Raw genomic sequence first — 22971 nt, forward strand, 5'->3', positions numbered from 1 at the left:
TCTGGGAAACACTCATTAGCCCCTCAGAGATAACAAAGGACAGTAAACAAAGGCCTTGAATGTCAAGCTGCACATACATAGAAGGTGCAAGCAAGAATTTGCAATTCATATGAAGGACTGATTGTCAGGCACGTAGGCAATAGGACTGCCTAAGCCCATGACACAGCAAGGATTTTTCCAGTACGAGGAGTTGGGGTCTAAAAAGGGAGAATATACTACACACAAATTACCTCTCCTCCTCTCACCTCTACTCACAGAGCAAGATCGTTTGAAAGACAAAGAAGCATCATTGAACTAGAGGAATGGTCCCAGGCTGTAAGGGGATCCAGCCTGCAAACTAAGAACTATGAACTGTAAACTGCCTGCAGCATCTGGTGCGGTGAGAAAGTCGCTTGCTTCAATTTTTACTTATCTTGGTAAAGTTTAGGAATTAGATTGTGATTCTATCATTTTATTTCCTTTTGTAACCACTTCTGACTTTTTATGCCTGTATCACTTATAATCACTTAAAATCTATCTTTCCCTATGTGACATTATCTGATTGGAATATGATCATGCAAATCATTGTTGCTACCACTGTTCTATAATTGCAACGAATCTTATACGAAGTGTGACGCATGGCTGGAAAGGGTTAAGCATCCTGCAGGATAAAGGATCCAGAGCCAACCTTTAGAGACATGTTAGAAAAGTATGCAAATTGTAATTAGGGCCATTCCATGGCAGATAGGCTAGAACTTTGAAATGCAAACCTATATTGTTAGAAGTTAGAGGTGATACTAATTGTATGTGGGTACTCATATCTTAGAGGTTACCAATGTAGTCAAACAGTCCCTGTCTATGCTGTATTCTGTTAATTCAGAGATCAAAAGGAAATATTAACATTTAAATGAACTGTAGATAGAGTGATATCAATGTATTCCTCTCTCTTTGAAATGTATAGCAAATCACCTGTGAATGGTGGGAAACAGGCAATTGCCTTATGTTAATGCCTATAGCTAATTACTGGTGATGCTTAGGAAACAGGTCTACTTCAGAGTTTCCATGATTGCCTATTGTTCATCTAAGGACTTCAAGCTGTCCAAAGAAGGCTTGAAACTCTATAAAAACCTTTGGGTCCTGATCCTTTTTAGCTCAGATCTGCTTGATGCTTCATGTAGTGAAGCTTAAGTCATAAGACTGAGATCTCCATTCCTATCTGCATCATCGTGAATATGAACATTGGACTATAACCTATGGACTAATCCTGAAAGAACTCTTTGCAACTACAAAGCTCATCATCTCTACTATAAAAAGCAACAGAGAGTCCTGTGGCACTTTTAAGACTAACAGATGTATTGGAGCATAAGCTTTCGTGGGTGAATACGCATGCGTCTGACGAAGTGGGTATTCGCCCACGAAAGCTTATGCTCCAATACTTCCGTTAGTCTTAAAAGTGCCACAGGACTCTCTGTTGCTTTTTACATATCCAGAATAACATGGATACCCCTCTGATACATCTCTTCTATGAATCTGATATGAGAACTGTACTCATGTCTACATGTATATTGATCTTTTAACCAATACTCACTCTCCTTTCTTTTTTAATATTTTTTCCTTTCTTTTAAAATATTTTTAGTTTAGTTAATAAGAATTGTCTGTAAGCATGTATTTGGGTAAAAACTGGAATATTAATTAACTTGGGAGGTAATGTGTCCAATACTTTGGGATTGGTAGAACTTTCCTATCTGATGAATAAGATTTTCAGTAATCCTCATCATATTTGACTTGGGGGTCTGGGTGGAGGCCTAAGGCTGGGTTGCTTTAAAGGGACTGTGTTGTTGGCTTCTGGGTAACCAGCAAGCTGTTTTGTGCTGGTTTGGTAAATCTAAGTATTGGAACATCCACCAGTTTTGGGGATTGTCTGCCCCATTCTTTGCAGTTCACCTTAATTGAGAAACCTCAGTGCAGCTCCCCTGGGCTCCCAGTCACACTATAGTTAATAAACTTGTTTTAATATTTTATCTCAACCAGTGTGTTTTTGGTTGACGTGTCTGGGGGACTCTCTACTCAGATTAACAAAGGTTGTGGCATGATAATTTCCTTTGATGAAATTACAAACCAATTAATGGCCTTACACTGATCAAGACAGTCTTGAATAGCGTAACATACGCATTTCTGAGGTGTAAGGCTAGGATTGGGGGATTTGCGAGTGTCGCCCTGTAAACAGTTCCTGAGTGGCTGGGAGAGCATTCATGTAACCTTGCTGGGTGTGCCTCTGCATGCTGATGGCTGTGTGTGAGCCTCAGGGTTCAGCACTGGAGTAAATTGCCTAGGGAGGTTGTGGAATCTCCATCATTGGAGATTTTTAAGAGCAGGTTAGACAAACACCTGTCAGGGATGGTCTAGATCAGGGGTCGGCAGCCTATCAGAAGTGCTGTGCCGAGTCTTCACTTATTCACTCTAATTTAAGGTTTCACGTGCCAGTAATACATTTTAACATTTTTAGAAGGTCTCTTTCTATAAGTCTATAATATATAACTAAACTATTGTTGTATGTAAAGTAAATAAGGTTTTTAAAATGTTTAAGAAGCTTCACTTAAAACTAAATTAAAATGCAGAGCCCGCCCCGGACTAGTGGCCAAGACCCAGGCAGCGTGAGTGACACTGAAAATCAGATCACGTGCCAGCTTCGGCACCCGTGCCATAGGTTGCCTACCCCTGCTCTAGATAATACTTCGTCTGCCATGAATGCAGGGGACTGGACTAGATGACCTCTCGAGGTCCCTTCCAGTCCTATGATTCTATGAAGAGGGTTCAATTGATTTTAATAAAACATCTTAATCAAAATGATGCTACTTAAGAGTTTGATCCTGCCCAGATGAAATGTGTTTATATGTGAGCATGAGGTAAACGGTTCTGAGCTGGATGGGGAGTATAAGGAATACCCATCCTGTGCTACTGAGAGTACTGTTCCACAGTCCCCAGTTCACTACTGCAAATAACAGCAGTGAGGCTCAACAGGGGAACATGTTGATTAGCTGATGGTTGTGTTTGACCATCCCATTGTCCCTGTCTTAACTAGAAAACAAAGGTGTTATTTTAAAAACCTGCCAGCTACCATTTTTAATTAATGGAGATGAAAAACATGGCAGGATCCTAACATTCATCACAACCAGCTGGCTTGTTCTGGAAAGGGTCAAACACTATCCACACTAGCTGCTAGCACATTTTTAAACACCGCTTAAAGCTAGCACATTTAAACAAAATCAAAACACCTTTCTTTCTAGTGTAGACAGGACTTTTGTGAACCAGCACTCAAAGGACTTGAGACTTCCTTCCTTTCGTCTACACATGGATTCTACTAGGTGCTCACATTTGTCCTAGAACTTCATGCCCTTCCACTATCTGCTGAGCATCTCGCAGACTTGCAACAGCAAGCTAAAGAGGCTGCCGTATTTTATTCACAAGTTTGTTGCTAAAAGGAGCAATTCATTATAGTTTTGAAACCTTCTTTTTAAACAGTCCTGGCTCCCAGCAAATGTCTGACTAACACCAGCTAGGACCAGTCAGCTTGAGGCGGAACGCTCATCATTTTTGGTAGCACTGATGATTAACCGCACGTCCTTTTCACGCTTGTCACAATCTTAAGAAGTACCCTGCTCTGGGGTCATTTCTAGACTTACACCAGTGCATTGTAGTTTCGACACAGCCGCCCCTCCGTGGTGCCCTCATGCCAGCAGTAGCCTGTGGAACAGAACATTAATTTAGCCACCAGCTTCTAGTCATATTTACATTTACAGCGCACAGATGGATCATGGGAGTGTGAAAGGAGAACGTGGGATGTGACAGACCCAAGTCCCCAGATTCCAGTGAAGAGAATCAACTTCAGCATCATTTCTCTGATTTGGTTAACATTCTGCATCATGAACATGGGCTGCTACAAGATTACAAAATGTCCTGTAAATGAAGTGATAGTGTTACTTTTTGTTTAAAATCAGTGCTCTTTGCTCGGCACACCAGTAAGATAAGACAGAAGCAGTTTGGCATTTCTTTTCTTACTACTTTAGTTTGCTGGAAATGGATCTAAGCAGAGACTTTTGAAGAAAGCTGTGAGCTCTCTCTCTCTCTCCCACAAGTTCAACCCCATGCATTAAAAACTGCCCGCTACAGCACGTTGCAACAGGCCAAAAAGAAGTCTGCATTTTGCTTTCTTCTATGGCCTCCAGGATCACAACTCTGTGGACAATGCCACCTTTATGATTTGGGAGAAGGGTTTTGAGATGGTTCATTGTGTCAACTCAAACACGATCTCTCCTCCTTCAATGAAGTAGAGCCCAGCTGTTTCCACTGGGATCTTTGCATGGCAGTTAACATTTAAAAAAAAACAAACAATCAATGGACAATGCGTGTGGGCATTCTGGAGAAACTCAAGATACTTTCTACCTTTTTCTTCAGTTACTGAATGACTGTATCCAAAGTAGTTGGCAATGTTAACAGAGCTCTAAAACCAATCCCCTGCCCTAGAATTATAATTCTCCAGGGAAAGAACAATAAATAAAGGAGCAAGAATAAATTAAACAAATTTCATTAACCTAAAAGTAGGGGGAAAGGTTTTCCTCATGTCTGAACTCTGCTTGGCACAGGATAAAGTAGTGTGTGGGGTGCCTCTCAGGAACTGGTTTTGGTTGTCTGACACGCCACTCCCTAGCTCTGAGATAAGTTAGAGCAGCCGAGGAGCTGCTCTACATTATGCCAGTAGAGAAGAAATGTAGTAGAGTTCTGTTCCCTCATGTTCTCTTCTTCTGCCAACATGGCACTTATGCTGGAGGAGAAAAGGAGGTAGCTGGTGCAGGAGGTGGATATGCTGACTCTGACAACTTAATACCAGCAGAGAATTCCCATACACAAGGGAAATTCTCCACTGGCCACTTCCGGACAGAATTTGGCTGCTTTGTACCCCAGTGGCCACAGTGGAAGGGGGAATCAGGCCAGCTTTATTTTCTTGATTAGTTCCCTTCTTCAAATTACTGACCCAAACTCTTCCCATTCTCCAACATATACTGTCCATCTCTATGCCATTTTCTTTTTTATCCTGATCTTGCTATACTATTCAGTCTGTTTTGTATTAATTTTCTCCCCTCTCTTTCTTTGAAAAGCAGCCCCTCTTTTCCTCTCAGTCTTTTCTATTCACCCCAAACTCTCTGTTCACCCCTCTGCTTTCTCCTGCGGTACATGGTCTATTCCCCTTCACTCCCTTTGTGATTTCCCAGCACTGCTGCAAAGCAGAACACTGTATTGCCACTACATCAACAGATCTTTAAGAAGACTTTGATTTGATGACACCTACATCTGAGCTACTTTTGAATGTCTCTGGGGAAATACGAAACACAGACATTCAAGCTAGGGGTTTTGGTTGTTATTTTTATTCATTTTCAGTATCTGAAAAATGCCTGGCTGCATTAGAACTTTGTATCTCCCTAGATAGGTTTATTTGAAGTAAGAATGGGTGTATTTGAAGAGAAATTGGCTGCTTCATTAGCAGTGGCAAACACAAAGAGTGCCGTTCTGTCCTCGCTGAAGTCAATAACAAAATTCCCACTGACTTCAACGGGACCAGAATTCCACTCCGAATTTTTTACAAAATACTTATAAATGCTTTTTGAAACAGCCTCATGTATTGTTTGCATCCTACATTCCTGCATGTGGCTGGAACTCACCCCTGTGCAGAGGGCCAGTCACAAAGTCCATAAACCACTAAAAACTCATCCAAGCCTTCAAAATGGGGCTTAAGCAGGACTCGAGTAGTGCCTATACCCGGTTCTTGCCCCCAGCACAGGGGAGGATGTCATCTTATGTGTGTACTCCAATACACAGACAAGGTGCTTGCTAGGGCGCTTGGGGTGAGACCCACAGCATGAGGAGTGCTATAGGCTGTAACTCACAGCTGACTTATGATCGGGATGGGAATGTCATTCAAAGTACCTTTAAAGAAGCCAGGCCATTTGCTGCTGAGTTTGAGGATTTTTGTTTTGTTTTATTTTTGGTTGGTTTGTTTGTTTGGGGAGGGTTTTTTTTTTTGCCCCCAAGTTTATTTTGAAAAAGTGATTCTTGAAAACTTGCAATCTGTGTTGTTTTATAAATTGTTTTCAGTTTAAACTGAAAGCCCTAATGAAACTTGTTCTTCAAAACCCTGTAGGTGACAAAACTCTGCTGTCAGGAACACCCCAGAGAAGGAATTATTTTCTCATATATTAGGGTGTGTTTCAATTAGAGCAAGATCCATCCTGCTTAGTCTGAAGTTCTTCCAGTGGAAACTCTGCCTCTGCTATATGTATTCCCACTGAGGAATCATAACAAACAATCTCTGCTTCTGAATGAAGTTCACAGAAGGTCAATGAGTTCTTTCCCCGTATATAACAAAATATACTGCAAGAGGATCATCTCTCTTTTTCCCCTGTGAAACATGGTAAGATATTTCCACACAAAAGTGCTACACAAGCTATGAATAAAGCATATGGAGTCGTAAGTACAGTACTCTCTGCTTCCTGTATTGTATGTTCCTGATAACTAGTTTTTGCACATGGGTTTGAGTGACAGAAGATGTGCTGCCATAGACTTTTAAGAGAAATATTTGTGACCAAGAGGGAATTATAATGTAACCAGTGATCTGTGTGAGCATTAGCACACCGTGAGCACAGCTTCTGTCATTATTTTTTGTAACTGGACTCAATAATATAAGTTAAACAAGCTAACGTGATGTTGAATTAGTTACATTCTTGGTAAGCTTACCTGGCAAAAGTCTCTAGAAATATTGGAGCAAAGAGCTAAAGCAACCAACCAAATAGAAACACAAGTCCTACTGTTTCAGTATGAAGGACAGAATATATATTCTACTTATACCCACTTTAAATAATTAAAACAAAACAGAGATTACTTACAGTGGAACTGATTTTCTTTAATTTTGATGGGCTGACTCCTTTTTTTGCTCAGGGTTTAATTCAGTCTGAAAAAAACAACACCGCACTGTGATTATTAAATGAACATATTAAAATGCCATCTCAGCAGTGTTAGCACAGGACTGACACCGGGTGTCCTGATGGGGCAGTTTGCCTGGTAACAGAAATAGTACACAAACCCAGTCCCAACAGGTGGAGGAGTCCTTAGTGGCTTGGTTAACCTCACTCGGTAGGTTCACTAAGATGGTGACAGGCGTGTTCATGATGAAGTACATCACCCGGGGTTACCCCTTCTGCCTGTGGGACAGCATGCAGGAAATCACAGCCTGCTTTACGTCAGCCACGCAGGCATCAGGGAGAGCACAGCTCTAGGTGGGTGCGGCAGAGCTGAGATAAGCCTCACAGTTCAGATCTGGATTTCGACAATTCAGATCAAAGGGTTCAGATTCCGCAGCTCTTCCCTTAAACTGCTTAGATTGGGGTATGAGGGGTTGTTTGAGCCCTTCTCTGGCTCTGAGTAAATTAAGTGGAGTCAATTTCCAGATGCCAAATGTGCTCTGCATTCAAATATAGAGATGTTTTCTTCCTAACTACCAGCACTAAAAATTCCCTCTGGAATTTGGGGTTCATTTCAGTCCTCACCAATAATATGAATGTCTGCAGACTAAATACTGACCTCACAGACACCTGAGCAAACCCACTGCCATGAGTGGCAGGTGAATCACCGGCTTGGGGAGGTCAGCTGGGCCCACCCCTCTCACTAAAGGCCCCGCTTCTCCCACCCCCTTCTCCTGCCGGAGCCCAGAGCCTCCTCCCTCCCCACAGCCCCCAGCCCCCATCCGCAGCCCCCGAGCGCCGGGCAAGTGGGCAGCGCGCAGCCCCCCCGAGTGCCACACAGGCAGGTGGGTGGTGTGCGCTCCCCTCCACCACCTAATTTAATGGTGTCAAACAAATGGTATTACAACAAAAAAAACTTCAAAAACAGACTCCAACAAGAGACTGCTGAACTGGAATTAATTTGCAAAATGGACACCATTAAATTAGGCTTGAATAAAGACTGGGAGTGGATGGGTCATTACACAAAGGAAAACTATTTCCCCATGCCCATCCCCCTCCCCTGTTCCTCACAACTTCTTGTCAAATGCTGCAAATGGACCGTTTTGATTACCACTACAAAAAGTTTGTTTCTCTCCTGCTGGTAATAGCTCACCTTAACTGATCACTCTCGTTAGAGTGTGTATGGTAACACCCATTGTTTCATGTTCTCTGTGTGTGTATATATATATATATATATATATATATATATATATTCCTACTGTATTTTCCACTGCATGCATCCAATGAAGTGGGCTGTAGCCCATGAAAGCTTATGTTCAAATAAATTTGTTAGTCTCTAAGGTGCCACAAGTACTCCTGTTCTTTTTGCGGATACAGACTAACACGGCTGCTACTCTGAAATAAGTCTTGAATAAGGATCAATGCATACAAGTGCTACACTGGCTTCTCCCACACTGTTCTACCAATGCACGTTAATCTGGACCTCCAGATATTCCATTCCCTTCATCCTCCACCCCCATCCTGCTCTGCTGATGCAGTGTATACCATATCTGCATCTTCACAGATCTGAGTCCCCCAACCATGCGGCTAATGCTCAGTCCTCAAAATGCTAAGGCTTGACATCCCCTTTTGTGGGCGAAATTTGCACTTACAACATTTGCAATCACATTTTTGCACTCTTGAACGAACTGTGGGAGCAAGCCAGAGGACTTTGCACCTGCAAATGGGTAGTTAGGCTTGTGACTAGTTAGGGAGTAAGCGCTCACCAAAGGGAGGCCACTCTAGAAATTTGGCCCTAAATATTCTTTTGTATCTGTGGATCTGGGTTAGGAGTCTAGTTCCACACAAAATAGCCAGGGAGGTTCCAAGGATACTCCAAAACCCCTAACAGTATGAGATAAAATCAAACAGACCAAATTCAAAAGTGATCTATAAAATCAACACATAGCTGTATGAAACGGGTTCTCATTTGGCAGCTCAGAACCGCAACATTGGCGTTTTGGTTATATCACAAGTGAAAATGAGTTTGGTGGGTTACATCGTCCTCTTTTAAACACAAAATCTGTCCTGATCAGCACTCTACAGACATGAGTTGCAGTGCCTCAACATTGCTCCTGGCTGAGCGGCATCTACAGCACTGGGAGGCAGGAGAGGAGGTGCTGGACTGAATCAGCAGGGTGTGTCTGATCAGGTTGACAGTCTCCAGCATTTACTCTCATATTGGAAATCCCCAAAAGAGATTGTTCATTTGAACAATCAAATGAAGTCAGCACAGGAAGTAAATGCCTTTGAATATTCCTCCAAGTTACCAATTAATTTGAACACTTTTTGTTAACGCATGATTCTAGTCGACAGAGAGTCGCTTTTTTTTTTAAAGTCAAAATGTAAAGACAGCATCAACTGTTGCTACAAGTGCACCTTCAAAGAGCTCCCACATTTTTAAAAATAAATAAAACTTTATACCACATTTTAATTCTTAAATAATGGCCCACAAACAATACCGCAAAGAGACTCTGACTTGCATCTACTGTGCCTCAGTTTGCCAAATCCTGAAAATAAAATCACAGATCTAGTCTCTCCCTCACATTCTGTGCCATCGCAAAGGAAGCCATTTACTTCCTTACACAGTGGCTCTTCTACTAAAGATTTCAAAGCACCTGATAAATATTAATGAAGCTCCACAGCAGCCTCTCTTACGCAGGTAACTATCCTTGTGTCCATTTTACAGAGCCCACGGTCACACAGAAGTTGGGGGGAAGTGAACATCAACACTTAGAACTCACCACACTGTGTTTTAATCATGAGACCTTGCTCCCTCCATGTCTGACTGCCAATGACAACACTACTTGCACAGCACAAGCCACTGGGTTTTAGCTTGCGTTCTCAGTCTAGGCTCCAGATGTCCTAATTCTTGCCCTTCTTAATGGAGCTGCACACATCTATACAGGAGTATCTGCTACTCACAGGCAGCTATTCACTTAAAAGTCCAGAGGCGCGTTATTATGTAGACTAAACTGAATGCCATACTGAGCCAAGTGGCCTCCTTTGACCTGAAGGTTGAGGTCACAGGCCACAGGAGAAAGGTATTTTTTCCACCTTCACCCTTTGCTTTCTAGTTTTACTATAAAATTGAAAATAGGCAAACTGCAGACTCGTGGGAGCCCTGAGCATAAGAAGTATTGCAGCAGGAACAGGTGGTGCTACAGTGGCTGTTAGTCTTTCACCTTTGGAAATCCAAGTCCAACCCTTGGTTATATCACAAGTAAAAATGAGTTTGATGAGTCACCCCAAAATCATCACCAAATCTGGCCCAGATCAGCACTCCATGGACATGACTTGCAGAACCACAGGCTATGGCTACACTTGCAGAGTTTTTGCGCTGTCACTTTCAATGGTGATAGTGAACCGGTGAAAGGAAAGCCCTGGTTTGTGTCCTCACTCACTTCCACAGGTGTCAGATTGTGTTCACATGTGCAGCACTTCCACTCCCGATGAGAACAGCGCACTGAGGGCAGCTATCCCCCAGTGCAGCTCTCGACATTTTGACGACAGGTCTTGGGGGAAGGAGGGTGTGTGTGATTGCGAGGCATCCCTGGGTCCCTGCACAGCCTCCTCTCCCCAACACTGATCAGCTCCAGTAGCTCAGCATTGCTCCAAGCAGGGGATCCTTTGCTCTGTGGAGCAGCCATTGTCACCTGGCCAGATGATAAGTGAGAAAACAGGAAGGGGAGTTTCAAAGTTCCCGGGGTTTTGCCCGGGGAGGGGCGGATGTCTGTTTACCTGCTGTCAGAGCAACAGAGCTGCTGGCCAGAGTGGTCACCTAAGCACAGTGGGATATCCTGCGGAGGCTAAAAGCTCTGTAAACAGGAAGAACGTGTCTTCACTTGCACATCACCGCAAAAGTATCACCGGTAAGAGCTGTACGCCTCTCGTGGAGGTGGTTTTCTGTTTGCGGTGAAACTTCTGAGTTTCACCACAAAAAGTCATTGGCAAGTGTAGCTGCTCCCACGGTTTTTGCACAAAAATGGGACTTTTCCCCCGCTTTAAATGGCAAGTGTAGACAAGCCCTCAGTATCGCTCCAGACTGAGCAGCATCAACAGCACTGGGAGGCAGCGGGGGGTCGGGGGGGGGGGGTCCAGGACTGAAACAGCAGGGTGTTACAGTGCATTGACAATGCTGAGTGTGGCACATACACGGCCCATGCTTCCAAGTAGTTCTCAATTTTGGTCTAAGTTCAATACTTCTGCTGCACTTAAACTTGGAAGGGTTTATGGAGTTTGAGATCCACTGCTCCAGGTATTGCCAGCCTCTGCCATTTGTGACTGCAGCAGTTACCAACAGAAAAAGGGCTGGGGCAATATGATGCATAATTTTGTGTCCTGCTCATAGAGGCAATCTCTGAGCTGCCTGGGCCCAGAAGCTGCTTTTTTCTGCAAACTTATTTTTCACTTGGTAGGTGACAACTGTGCTCAGTGTTACACATGGCATAAAAGTAGCTTACAGCCTAAGGCCAGGTCTACACTATAAACTCACATCAGTCTAAGTATGTCACTCAGGAGTGTGGAAAATCCACCCCCTGACCAACGCAGTTACACTGACCTCACCCCCAGTGCTGTGTCGGCAGGAGGGCTTCTCCCGTCAACAGAGCTACCACCTCTCGCAGAGGCGGATTAATTACGCCAACAGGAGACGCTCTCCTGTCGGGACAGTAGCGTTTTCATGGAAGCTCTACATCGGCGCAGCTGCACTGGGGCACTATTGTAAGTGTAGACGAGCCGTACAAGAGAGACCCAGAGAAGATGGGATGCACTGAGAGACCTAGGGGAGGCAGAGGTTAATAAGAGAAGTTGGGGTGGGGTCTGGTGCTGCAATGGGGAGGGCATGCAACATATAATGTTTGTGTGCTTCCCAGAAGTAGTGGTGGAGGAAAGTCACATTGGATCCCTTCAAGCTCCTAACCACCCCATTCACATCCAGGCCATATCCACTCCCTGGTGCCAGCACTGGGCAGAGTCCACAGGCCACTCCCTGCTGTTCTGTTGTGTAAACAGCAAAAGAGAGAGTCCCCTAGTCACTCCCAACAGCACCATGGTGTCAGCACTGGGAGGGAAGGGATTTCCAGGAGCTGGATGGGGCGGGGGTGAGAGGGTTTTCCAGCCTTTCGCCAGCCTCTCTTCCACTGGGCATCAATCAACAATGCTGCTACTGCCACTCCACCATCTGCTTTGCTGGAGAAGGGAGGACTCCAGGGGCTTCTCCTAGCCGGAAGGCTGCTGCCAGAGGGGTGCTTGGGATGTGTCAGAGCTGAATGGCCAGTCTGGGGTGAACACAGAACCCTGGAGATGCTCCACTAGAAAAAACTCATCTAACCCTGAACCACTGTTGGTGACTCAGCAGCAGCCTGAGCAGATGCGACTGAATGAAGGAGCAGGCAATAGACAGAAGGAACTGTGCCCTCCAATGCCAAGGGAGCCCAAGTGAGAAGTACAAGGGGAGCCCATCCATTGCCCGGGACACAAAATGAGTGTGGACAGTGAAGACAAAAGGGCCTTTCCAGCCCCCGTTAGCTGTTTGGCAGCTTCTCATGTTCTTCTTACCACAGCCACATGTTCTGTTTCTCTTAAAATGAAAGAAGGAGAAGCGGCAGTGTGAGAAGGCTGGAGGCAGGGAGGAGAATGGAGGGAAACGGCTCTGCACATGAAAGCTCCACAATGCGCCCTCAGCCCCTGCCATGCGAAGCTGGGGTGTTCAATTACAAAGGTATGGGAATCGCTATCTCAGGAAGCACTCGCGACAGCACATGCTAGCAGGAAGCTCAACACAGTGGGAGGCTTCTTGACATGCTGGTCGGGGCCAGTCATTTCACTTTGCACATATGAACCTCAGCGCCATCTGACGTGCACTCTGCATTCATGAATTTGTCCTGCTAGAATGTAGTTTTCAAACTTCATCCCAAGTGTCGGGGGGGGGGGGGACGGACTACAAATTCTTTTTGATTTTATTCCTCTTTAGTAACAACTAATTGTTAGAAAATACAAGGGAGACAAGGTGGGTGAGGTAATAGTTTTTACTGGACCAATTTCTGTTGATGAGAAAGACGAGCTTTCGAATTACACAAGCTCTTCTTCAGGTCTGGCAAATTTACTCAGGCCTGGTCTACGCTACAAAGTTAGTCGATGTAAGACAATTTGCATTGACCTAATTCTGTAAGTGTCTACACTACAACGTAGCTCCCACTGATGAAAGTCGCTCACTTCACTGACATAATAGCTTCACCTCCGCGAGAGGAATAGTGCCAAGTCAGTGTAGTTAGGTTGACGCAGAATTAATGTAGACACCGCATTGCTTACATCGACTGCTGCTGCCTTTCAGAAGCCGTCCCACAATGCCCCACACTGGCAGTTAAGTTGGTGCACGCGCTCCTGGTGGAGACATGCACCGCCAACACAAGCAGCGTAGTGTGGACATTCAAAAGAAATTTAATTACTGCAGTGGCTGTAATTCAATATAACTTACATCGACTTAAATTTTTAGTGTAGACTTGGCCTAGGTCAATGCAACATCAGTGTAGACACTTCATTGCTTACATCGGCTGTTGCTGCCTTTCAGAAACCATCCCACAATGCCCCACACTGGCAGTTAAATCAGTGCAAGTGCTCCAGGTGAGGACATGCACCACCGACACAAGGATCAATTACTGCGGTGGCTGTACCTCCATGTAACTTGGGTCGACTTAATTTTGTAGTGTAGCCTTGTTCTCAGAGTTGCAGCTAAATACAAGATGAAACAGATTGTTTAGCATAAGTAATTAACACATATTTCAAAGGACCATTCAAGGTGAAGTTGTTCGTTAACACCCCTCCAGTCATAGGAAGGAAAAAAAGGGGGGAAGGTGCAGGGGCGGCTCTAGGCATTTTGCCGCCCCAAGCACGGCAGGCAGGCTGCCTGCCGCCCTCGTGGCGACCGGCAGAGCGCCCCCTGCGGCTTGCTGCCCCAAGCACGCGCTTGGCGTGCTGGGGCCTGGAGCCGCCCCTGGGAAGGCGAAAGCAACTGGGGGGAGGAGGGAGGGTTGTCAGTGGGTTACACATTGTTGTAATAAGCCAGACTGAACAGGTGGGGGAAGGAGAGCTCAGTGGTTTGAGCATTGGCCTGCTAAACCCAGGGTTGTGAGTTCAATCCTTGAGGGGGCCACCTAGGGATCTGGGGCAAAATCAGTACTTGGTCCTGCTAGTGAAGGCAGGGGACTGGGCTTGATAACCTTCAAGGTCCCTTCCAGTTCTATGAGATAGGTATATCTGTATATTATTATAAACCTTTCCTGAACCCCCTCTTCTAGCCTTCAAATAACCCCCCCAACCTCAGCATCAGAAGCAAGCTGCCCACGGACCAGGACACAACAGCTCAAAGTAGCAGCAGATCCTGCCAGAATAACATGCAAAACCTGCTGACATATCTCTACTGCTACAATGATCAGCACTCCCCACAACACGCCTTTCAGGATCTATTGGTCCTACAGATGCCTATCACAACATGTGGTGTACCTCATTCAGAGCACTAAATGCCCCAACAACAACTATGTGGGTGAAACCAGACAATCACGACGCTCTCAAATGAACTCACATAGGAAAATGATGAAAGACAAAAACGCCACATCACCTGTGGATGAACACTTTTCACAAAGTAATCACTCTATACTGACCTCAGCCTCAGAGGAACCCTGCACAACATCTTCAGGAGCCTGGGAGCTTAAATTCATAACATCACTAGACACTAAAAATCACGGACTGACAGAGACATTTATTACAACAATCTACAAACTCCCCCCCCCCTTCCTTTCTTCTCTATGACTGGAGGGGTGTTAATGGACCAGTTCACCTTGAATGGTCACCTGAAATATGTGTTAACTAGTTTCAGAGTAGCAGCCCTGTTAGTCTGTATCTGCAAAAAGAACAGTATTGCACCTTAGAGACTAACAAATTTATTTGAGCATAACTACTTAAGCTAAACAATCTGTTCCATCTTGTCACACTCTAAGGGCTGGTCTTCACGCAGCCCTGCTGCGATAGCACTTTAGTGAAGATGATCAGACGCTGAACCTGCTTTGAGCTAGGGTGACCAGATGGGATGAAGAAAATATCGGGGCACGGGGTGGGGGGGGAGCAGAGTCCCGCCGGCGGAGCAAAAAACAAACAAAACCAGGAGTGCGAAATATCGGGACAAACTGCATCCCGACCAATGTCGGAACAAACGCCTAAATATCGGGGACAGTCCCGATTTTATCGGGACGTCTGGTCACCCTACTTTGAGCACAAGGTTGGACTAGATGACCTTCTGAGATCTCGTCCAACCCTAATCTTCTATGATTCCGTTATTCTGTGATGGGAGAGCGTCTCCTGCTGGCAGAGTTCAGATACCTTCCTGAGAGGCAGCAGCTTCGGCGACAGGAGAAGCTCTCCTGCTGACAAAGCGCTGTCTATGTGGAGGGTTAGCCTGGTATAAATGCATCACTCAGAACTGTGGATTTTTCACGCCCCGAGCACCATAGTTATACCGATGTGAGTTTATAGTGTAGACCTGGCCTGAGTATCTTTCCCAGACCTGAAGAAGAGCTCCGTGTAAGCACAAAAGATTGTCACCCTCATGAAGAGCAATTGGCCCAATAAAAGATATTCCCTCACCCACCTTGTCTCTCTAATAACCAGGGATCAGCACAGCTACAGCAGCACAGCATCCAAAAATTAAAGGGGCATTTATGGGTCTCTTTACAAAGGACAAATCAATATGTATTTTAAAGCCACAAACACAAGTGTCCAGAAACATGCAATCGGCCTGATTTTCCTCTCACACCAATTTTCCACTGATGTAACTTCTGCGGAGTTACTCCGCATTTACATAGATGAGGTCAAAATGAGGCACTGGACTACAATTCAAGTGACCTGGGGAATTCCGGGAATTCCCAGCTAAGCTACACATTTTCTGTGAGAAGTCAGGCAAGTCATTTAATATATAAAGTGCCTCAGTTCCCAGTGGTAAAATGGTGATAATATACAGGGGCGGCTCCAGGCCCCAGCACGCCAAGCACGTGCTTGGGGCGGCATGCCGGGGGTGGGGGGGGCGCTCTCCCGGTCGCTGGGAGGGCGTCAGGCAGCGTCGGTGGAGCATCCGCAGGCACGCCTGCGGGAGGTCCACCAGAGCTGTGGGACCGGCGACAGACAGAGCGCCCCCCGCGGCGTGCCGCTGTGCTTGGGGCGGCAAAATGGCTAGAGCCGCCCCTGATAATATGTGTGTGTTGTAAGCATAAAAATCCATCAACAACTGTGAGGCACTGAGATACTACACTGAGGAGGGCCATACAAGTACATAGACAGATACATAGATTAAATGCTTTCGTAAAGTCCCTTTTCCATTTAAGCAATTCCTGTAGTTGTCACAAGAATGGTATGGGAGAGCGAATGAGAGGGGAGATGGTCAACATAACTGCCAATTAGAGAGACAATGTGGGGGAGGTACTATATTGTAATGGACCAACTTCTGTTGGTGAGAGAAACAAGCTTTCAAGCTCACCCAGAGCTCTTCTTCAGGACCTGAAGCTTGTCGCGTTCACCAATAGCCGTTGGTCCAATACAAAGATATATTACCTCGCCAGTGTTGTCCCTCTGATATCCTGGGAGCGACATGGCTAAAACAACACTGCAAAAAATAACTGCCAATGGAAGGAGAGGTGTTCCGAAAACAATCCCTCTATTAGAATGTAATCGCCATTACGAAAAGATTTGGGAACGCCTGCTGTTGAAGGAAAGTTTTTATTAATTTTACACCGGGGCTCATCAACTTTCTTTCTCACCTCACCACAAAATGAAGTCTCAGCTGATAAAGAAAAGCGACTTAGCATTTTGCCAGCATGACAAGTGTAAACACTAAACAGAAAAATTTTCATAACCTCGAGCAGCTATTCCAAACAGAGAAGCTTTTTAGTCACACAGACTAATTGTTGCAAAAGTGCATTTTTTAAAAAGTTAAAAATAAACATTAAAATTGGAAGAAAAAGGAACAAACTATCAACAGCCACATGAATGTCACATGATGGTGATGCAGCCTGGAATTCAGGCTCCCTCCCTCCAAACACAGATTTAGGAGAGGTACTGGCCAATACCTGCCTTTAATTTGGTCCTATGAATGACTTGTCATCTTAGACGAATACGCATTACTGGCCCATCCATCTCAATCCTGATTGGCAGCACCCACTGCTATTCCGGCCCTGGAACATTTCGATAGTTCCATCAGTGCACTCCCGTCCCCCTCTGCCAAGGCTGCCCCATTCTGTGGTGGACAGTCAGTCACTTGGGACTATGAAACGCCACTAAAGTCATTTCCGTCACTGAGCTAAACTGCAATTTGAACTCAGGCTCCTGCAGTAGTAAATACAGACATACTAACTCTTATATAGCATTTTTCATCAGTAGATCTCAAAGCACTTTAAAAGGAAGTCGCCATCATTATCCCATTTTACAGTTGGTGAAACTAAGGCACAGAAAGGAGAAATGACTTGCCTAAAGTCACCCAGCTTGCTAGTGACAGAGCCGGGAATAGAAACCCAGGCCTCCTGTGTCCCAATCTGGTGCTCTACCCATTAGGACAGTCGTTTTCAAGCTTTTTTTCACTTTTGAGCCCCTAAAAAGTTTAAAATGGAGACGTGGACAACCTTTGGAAATCTTAGACATAGTTTGCGGACCTCCAGAGGTCTGTGCACTACAGGCTGAAAACCACTGTTCCATGGTTACGATAACCTTTTGTGGACCCCTTAGACAGTCTGCAGACCCCCAAGCAGGGGTGCTGGAACTAGGGGTGCTGCCATACCCCCGGATTGAAGTGGTTTCCATCGTATACAGAGTTTACAGTTTTGTTCAATGGCATTCAGCCCCCACCCCCCAAAACTGTTCCAATGCCACAAGCTGAAAAACGCTGCACTAGGAGACATACACTGCCTCTGGGAAGAGCCTCCCTACACCTCTCGTTTTACAGTCCAGGAGACATTCTCCTCACGTACAATGAACCGAACCCTATAACCTCACAAGCAAAACTCAAGAAAATGAATTATCTCTCATTTTACTAAGAAGTTCCTCAAGATTGTTCAGTGTTTGTGGCTGTGAAGTAGGATTACACTGTATGTGTCTAGAGACTCCTTGGGATTAGTGTAAAAACTCTCTGCTACTTTCAGTTCCTATACACGGCCGTGATTTAATTTACGCACTGGTGTGAAAAGTGACTAGTAAACTAATATTTTGAAACTAGTGCCAAGTACTGATTCTTTCAAAATTTGTCAGAATTAATGTCTCCAGCGCTGCCAAAACCAAAACCAGCTATTGGCAAGATATTGACTCTTTCTAAATGTGTGTGTCTTGGGTGCATCATCTAAAGCAGTAAGTAATTCCCTTTCCCTGGCAATACAGTCGTGTGTCCGTCCCCCCGCCACCAAGACTTATGGCTATCCTCATGTATTGTGAAATCTTCCCAAATGTTTCCACATAGTTTCAAACCACAAATTGCGGGGGGAGGGGGAAAAGAAGAGGGTAACTACAGTTCAGATGGAGTTTACGATTGCTGCTCAATTTCATAATTGCAGGGTGAATCAGCAGGGAGCGAGGTTTCAGTCAATACCACAGCCCCATGGCCAGTAACCTTCATACAGATTAGCTAAAAATGGTTTCCCTTGATGCTCTCCTGACACATCCATGAACTTGAGCTCAAGGATTGTCTTACCTTTCTTTCTCTGACACAGAAACTCTGTATCATAAGACTCTTGCTGAGTACATCCTCAAAGCACATGCTTCTCAACACTGGTTGCTAGCTTCTTCCATTTACACTATATACAACAGAACCTGCTGACAAATGAACTGGTCTACAATGAAGATTCGGTGTATAGGTAAGTTGAATAAAAGTCCCAGGGCTTGTCTAAAAGGAGACACACAGGAAAGCTGCAGAATTAACTTATGGTGTAAAGTCAATGCACATAAATTAAAATGCATTCACCGCCTGCCCCCAGCATGAATGCAGTGGTGCCTCCAGCTGTATGCACGTTACACATGGTGTGTACCACTGGCAGGGGCAGAACCGGACCCACAGCAGTGCCAAGGAGGAGAAGCGCTGGCTGCCTCATGGCCTGCTCGATTTGGCCTGGCAACTCCTCCGTCATGATGGGGAAGGGGGAAAGGGGACAACAGTAAGTGAGTGGCGTTGCAATTCAAAGCATGAGGGTTGCAGCCGTGGTGCCAAACCTGAGTGGCCAGTGGGGTGGCCAGTGCTGCTCCCACTTACTGCTACTGTGGGACCACCTCCTACACCTGGACTCCCTCTGCCAGGGGCCTGCTTGGCCTCACTCCACTTCCAGCAGCCCATGTCCCCTTTGCTCTGCTTGCAGAACTCACTCAGCCCCAAGACCTAGTACTGCGGGGAGCTGCAGTGAGTGTCCACACAGGGGAGCTGGCCAGGAGAAGGGTGACAGGGAGCCCTGGTGGGAGGGGCGCACATGAGGGGGTCTTGCCGGGCTCTGTGATGGGTCTCGGTGGATGACTCACTTTTTTTCCTTTGCTCTGGATTGTTTTATTGGACAAGAAACTTGGGTGCATTGTGCATACCAGGTGAAACATTTTTGCTGTGGACGCTTTCATTCAGGAGCAAAGTGGCAGTAGATTTCGGTAAGTTAATTCTCCTGCACATTGATCAATGCACATTGATTTTGCACCTTTATTTGATTTGCCTTAATTTCCTGAATGTCCCCGTATAGACAAGCCCCCACATTGCTTCAGAGCATCACAATACGCAAAACAGAATCCTGCTTTTAGAGTGAAATTTAGTCCTGTGCAGAGAGCCAGCACAGGGCCTAGGTTCCACTTAAGACCTTCTTAAGTCCCAATTTTAGGGTTTATGTAATGCACAGACCTTGCCATCTGCAAAAGGCTAAATTTCACCCATAGCGTACGTCCACTGAGAGGGACGTTGCCCTGGGAAAAGAGGGCTTCACTGTACAGTCAATTGATTTTTAAAAGCCAAGACGCCTTTTTCCTGTTAATGATGACTGCTTCTAAGAGTCAACAGTGTAACGCTGTTGCAAAAAAAGCGATCATTCTGGGATGGATTAGCAGGATGTTGTAAGCAAAACACGAGAAGTAATTCTTCTGCTCTACTCTGTGCTGATTAGCCCTCAACTGGAGTATGGTGTCCAGTTCTGGGCACCACATTTCAGGAAGGATGTGGATAAATTGGAGAGAGTCCAGAGAAGAGTAACAAAAATGATGAAAGGTCTAGAAAACATGACCTCTGAGGGAAGATTGAAAAAAATTCGGGTTGTTTAGTCCGGAAAAGAGAAGCCTGAGGGGGGACATGATAACAATTTTCAAGTATGTAAAAGGTTGTTACAAGGAGGAAGAAAAAAATGTTTTTCTTAACCTCTGAGGATAAGAAGCAATGGGCTTAAATTGCAACAAGGGAGGTTTAGGTTGGACATTATGAAAAAGTTCCTGTCAGGGTGGTTAAGCACTGGAGTAAATTGCCTAGGGAGGTTGTGGAATCTCCATCATTGGAGGTTTTTAAGAGCAAGTTAGACAAACACCTGTCAGAAATGGTCTAGATAATTAGTCCTGCCATGAGTCCAGGGGACTGGACTAGACGACCTCTCGAGGTCCCTTCCAGTTCTATGCTTCTATGATTGAAGGGCAGGCTGGTGATTCCCGCCATCCCTCACCAAAAGGTAATGGCCCAAGTGAAACTCTAGTGGTTCAATTAGAGCACACCATTTTGTATTTGAGGTCTGCAATGGAAACTTTAGTACCAAAATGCTGGCCAGAGTGGCCTGTACTGAAAGTGGATATCCTACAAATTAGGTACCAAAGTGGAGAAGTGTAATCCCCAGCATTTGGAGCATTTCATTTTACCCAGACATTATACAGTGCAGTCCATGTTATTTCTTGGGAATCTCCAACTATCTGGCAATTAATGGGGGTTACCCTGTGTTTAGAATTTTCCTCCCATGCTGCCCTGGTGACACTGCCAGGAAGGAGCAAAGGGGGTGGAGCCACACCAAATAAATTCATATGGGGAGAAAATAAGGAACTTACACCCTCCTGAGTAGGTAGTGGGATCCAGAAGAACCCAGGCCTGTCCATCAAAACCCATAAAGAGATTGGCACTAAAGGAGGTAACCATGTGGATAGGGGGCGCTACACTAGTAATAATTCTACAGATCTGCACAGCAGGGGTAACACCAGACAGGGGTGTAGATGTCCCAATTTCTTGCATGACATTCACCACCTAAATTAGAATCATAGAAGATTAGGTTTGGAAGAGACCTCAGGTCGTCATTTAGTCCAATCCCCTGCTCAAAGCAGGACCAACACCAACTAAGTCATCCCAGGCAGGGTTTTGTCAAGCCAGGCCTTAAAAACCTCTAAGGAAGGAGATTCCACCACCTCCCTAGGGAACCCATTCCAGTGCTTCACCACCCTCCTAGTGAAATAGTTTTTCCTAATATCCAATCTAGACCTCCCCCACTGCAACTTGAGACCACTGCTCCTTGTTCTGTTAATTGTTTGTTAGTATAACTAATTTCCTTTTCATTTTATTTGCATTTCATGGGTTCCCTAGGTGGGGAAATCAGCATTCTCCACAGCTTTGTTAAAGGGGGAAATAATTCAACAAGTGTCCTGGGATTGTTAACTGTATTGTTTTACTCAGCCTTTAATTTTCTTATGGTAAATAAATTCACAGTTCCACAATCAGGAAAACAAGGACTCTTGGCATACTTCATAAATACAAAAAAACCAGGGCTGCATGTAGCTGATTCCAACAGTGATTAGAAACAAAAGAACGCAAGAGCATTCAAACAACTTGGTATTGCCTGACCAGGTGAGATTATGGGAAACGCACCATTCTGCCGCTGGGTAGGGCTAATACTTTTGCAGCCAAGGAGCCAGTCAAGTTTAGTGGGATGATGAGCTTGCAGGGACATAGCAGGGGGTCAATTCTGTATCCTCCAGGGCAACGTAAATTTATGGAATTGAACAAAAACAAGTGGGGAATTTGCAGACAATGAAAGCAGTAAAAAAAGTTTTACAATTCAAATTCCATCTTTGTTCCTTCATCATTTCACTCTGCGAGCTATTTCACAAACAGCTTTTTGTCTCATTAACAATAAAGCAGAAGCAATTAAGCAAAAAGCAATAAAACTTAAGCAAAATAAAACAGCCTCCAAGATTATTTTATAACCTCACTAAAATGACAAAGTGATCTTTCAACTTGAAATCACAAAAAACACTTCCAGTTTGCTACACATAGAGATATTATTGTGACAAATACTGGAGAAATGTCTCTAAATAAGTAATGCATTGCGTTGGGATCTGATCCTCTGGTGCCCTGCACCAATTAAAAGTGAGTGCACAATGCTCACTTTGCATAGAAGTTAATGGGTTTGTAGGATTGTGCTCCATTGGGCTACAAATCTTGTGAGAAGAGAAAGAGTCCTTACCCCCTTACTTACAGGGAGAGAATGTGGGAAGCACTTCAAAATGTTAAATTCAAACTAGGATCTAAAGGTTAGATGAAGACATGATGACCTTTAAACTGATCCAAACTAGTTTGTCCACTCTGATGTTTATTGTGAAGTTCTTTCTCTTTCCAAGGCATAGAATCATAGGCCTGAAAGGGACGTCAAGAGGTCTCTAGTCGAGTCCCCTGCACTGATGGCAGCACTAAGTATTATCTACACATGTCTAACAAGAGGTCATCCTTGGATTACTGTCTGCAATTTGCTGTGTTTAAAATCTGTGTGTATATCTCCATAATATCTTACTAGTGGCCTAACTTTGATGCTTGATCCTTATATCAATTAGTCCATATTTTACCCATTTAGGATTTGCTGTTTTGTGCATATTTTTAAAGTAAAAAACCAAAATACCCTGTGGGACCTAGTCAGATTCTCCCTCT

General features: G+C 44.8%; 1 protein-coding gene across 2 annotated transcripts in view; it reads right to left on the reverse strand.

Annotated features, from left to right (window-relative positions):
• HIVEP3 (HIVEP zinc finger 3) overlaps positions 1–22971 on the reverse strand; it is a 413559-nt gene that overhangs the window by 102495 nt on the left and 288093 nt on the right. For both annotated transcript variants that reach the window (XM_039511413.1, XM_039511412.1), the window contains 2 exons: positions 6918–6982; positions 3663–3723 (listed from right to left, as the gene is read on the reverse strand). The gene's annotated coding sequence lies outside the window, so the exon portion shown is untranslated. The remainder of the gene's footprint in view (positions 1–3662; positions 3724–6917; positions 6983–22971) is intronic.

This window comes from Mauremys reevesii, linkage group 23, assembly GCF_016161935.1.
Source record: "Mauremys reevesii isolate NIE-2019 linkage group 23, ASM1616193v1, whole genome shotgun sequence".
In the NCBI taxonomy this organism is placed as follows: domain Eukaryota; kingdom Metazoa; phylum Chordata; order Testudines; family Geoemydidae; genus Mauremys; species Mauremys reevesii.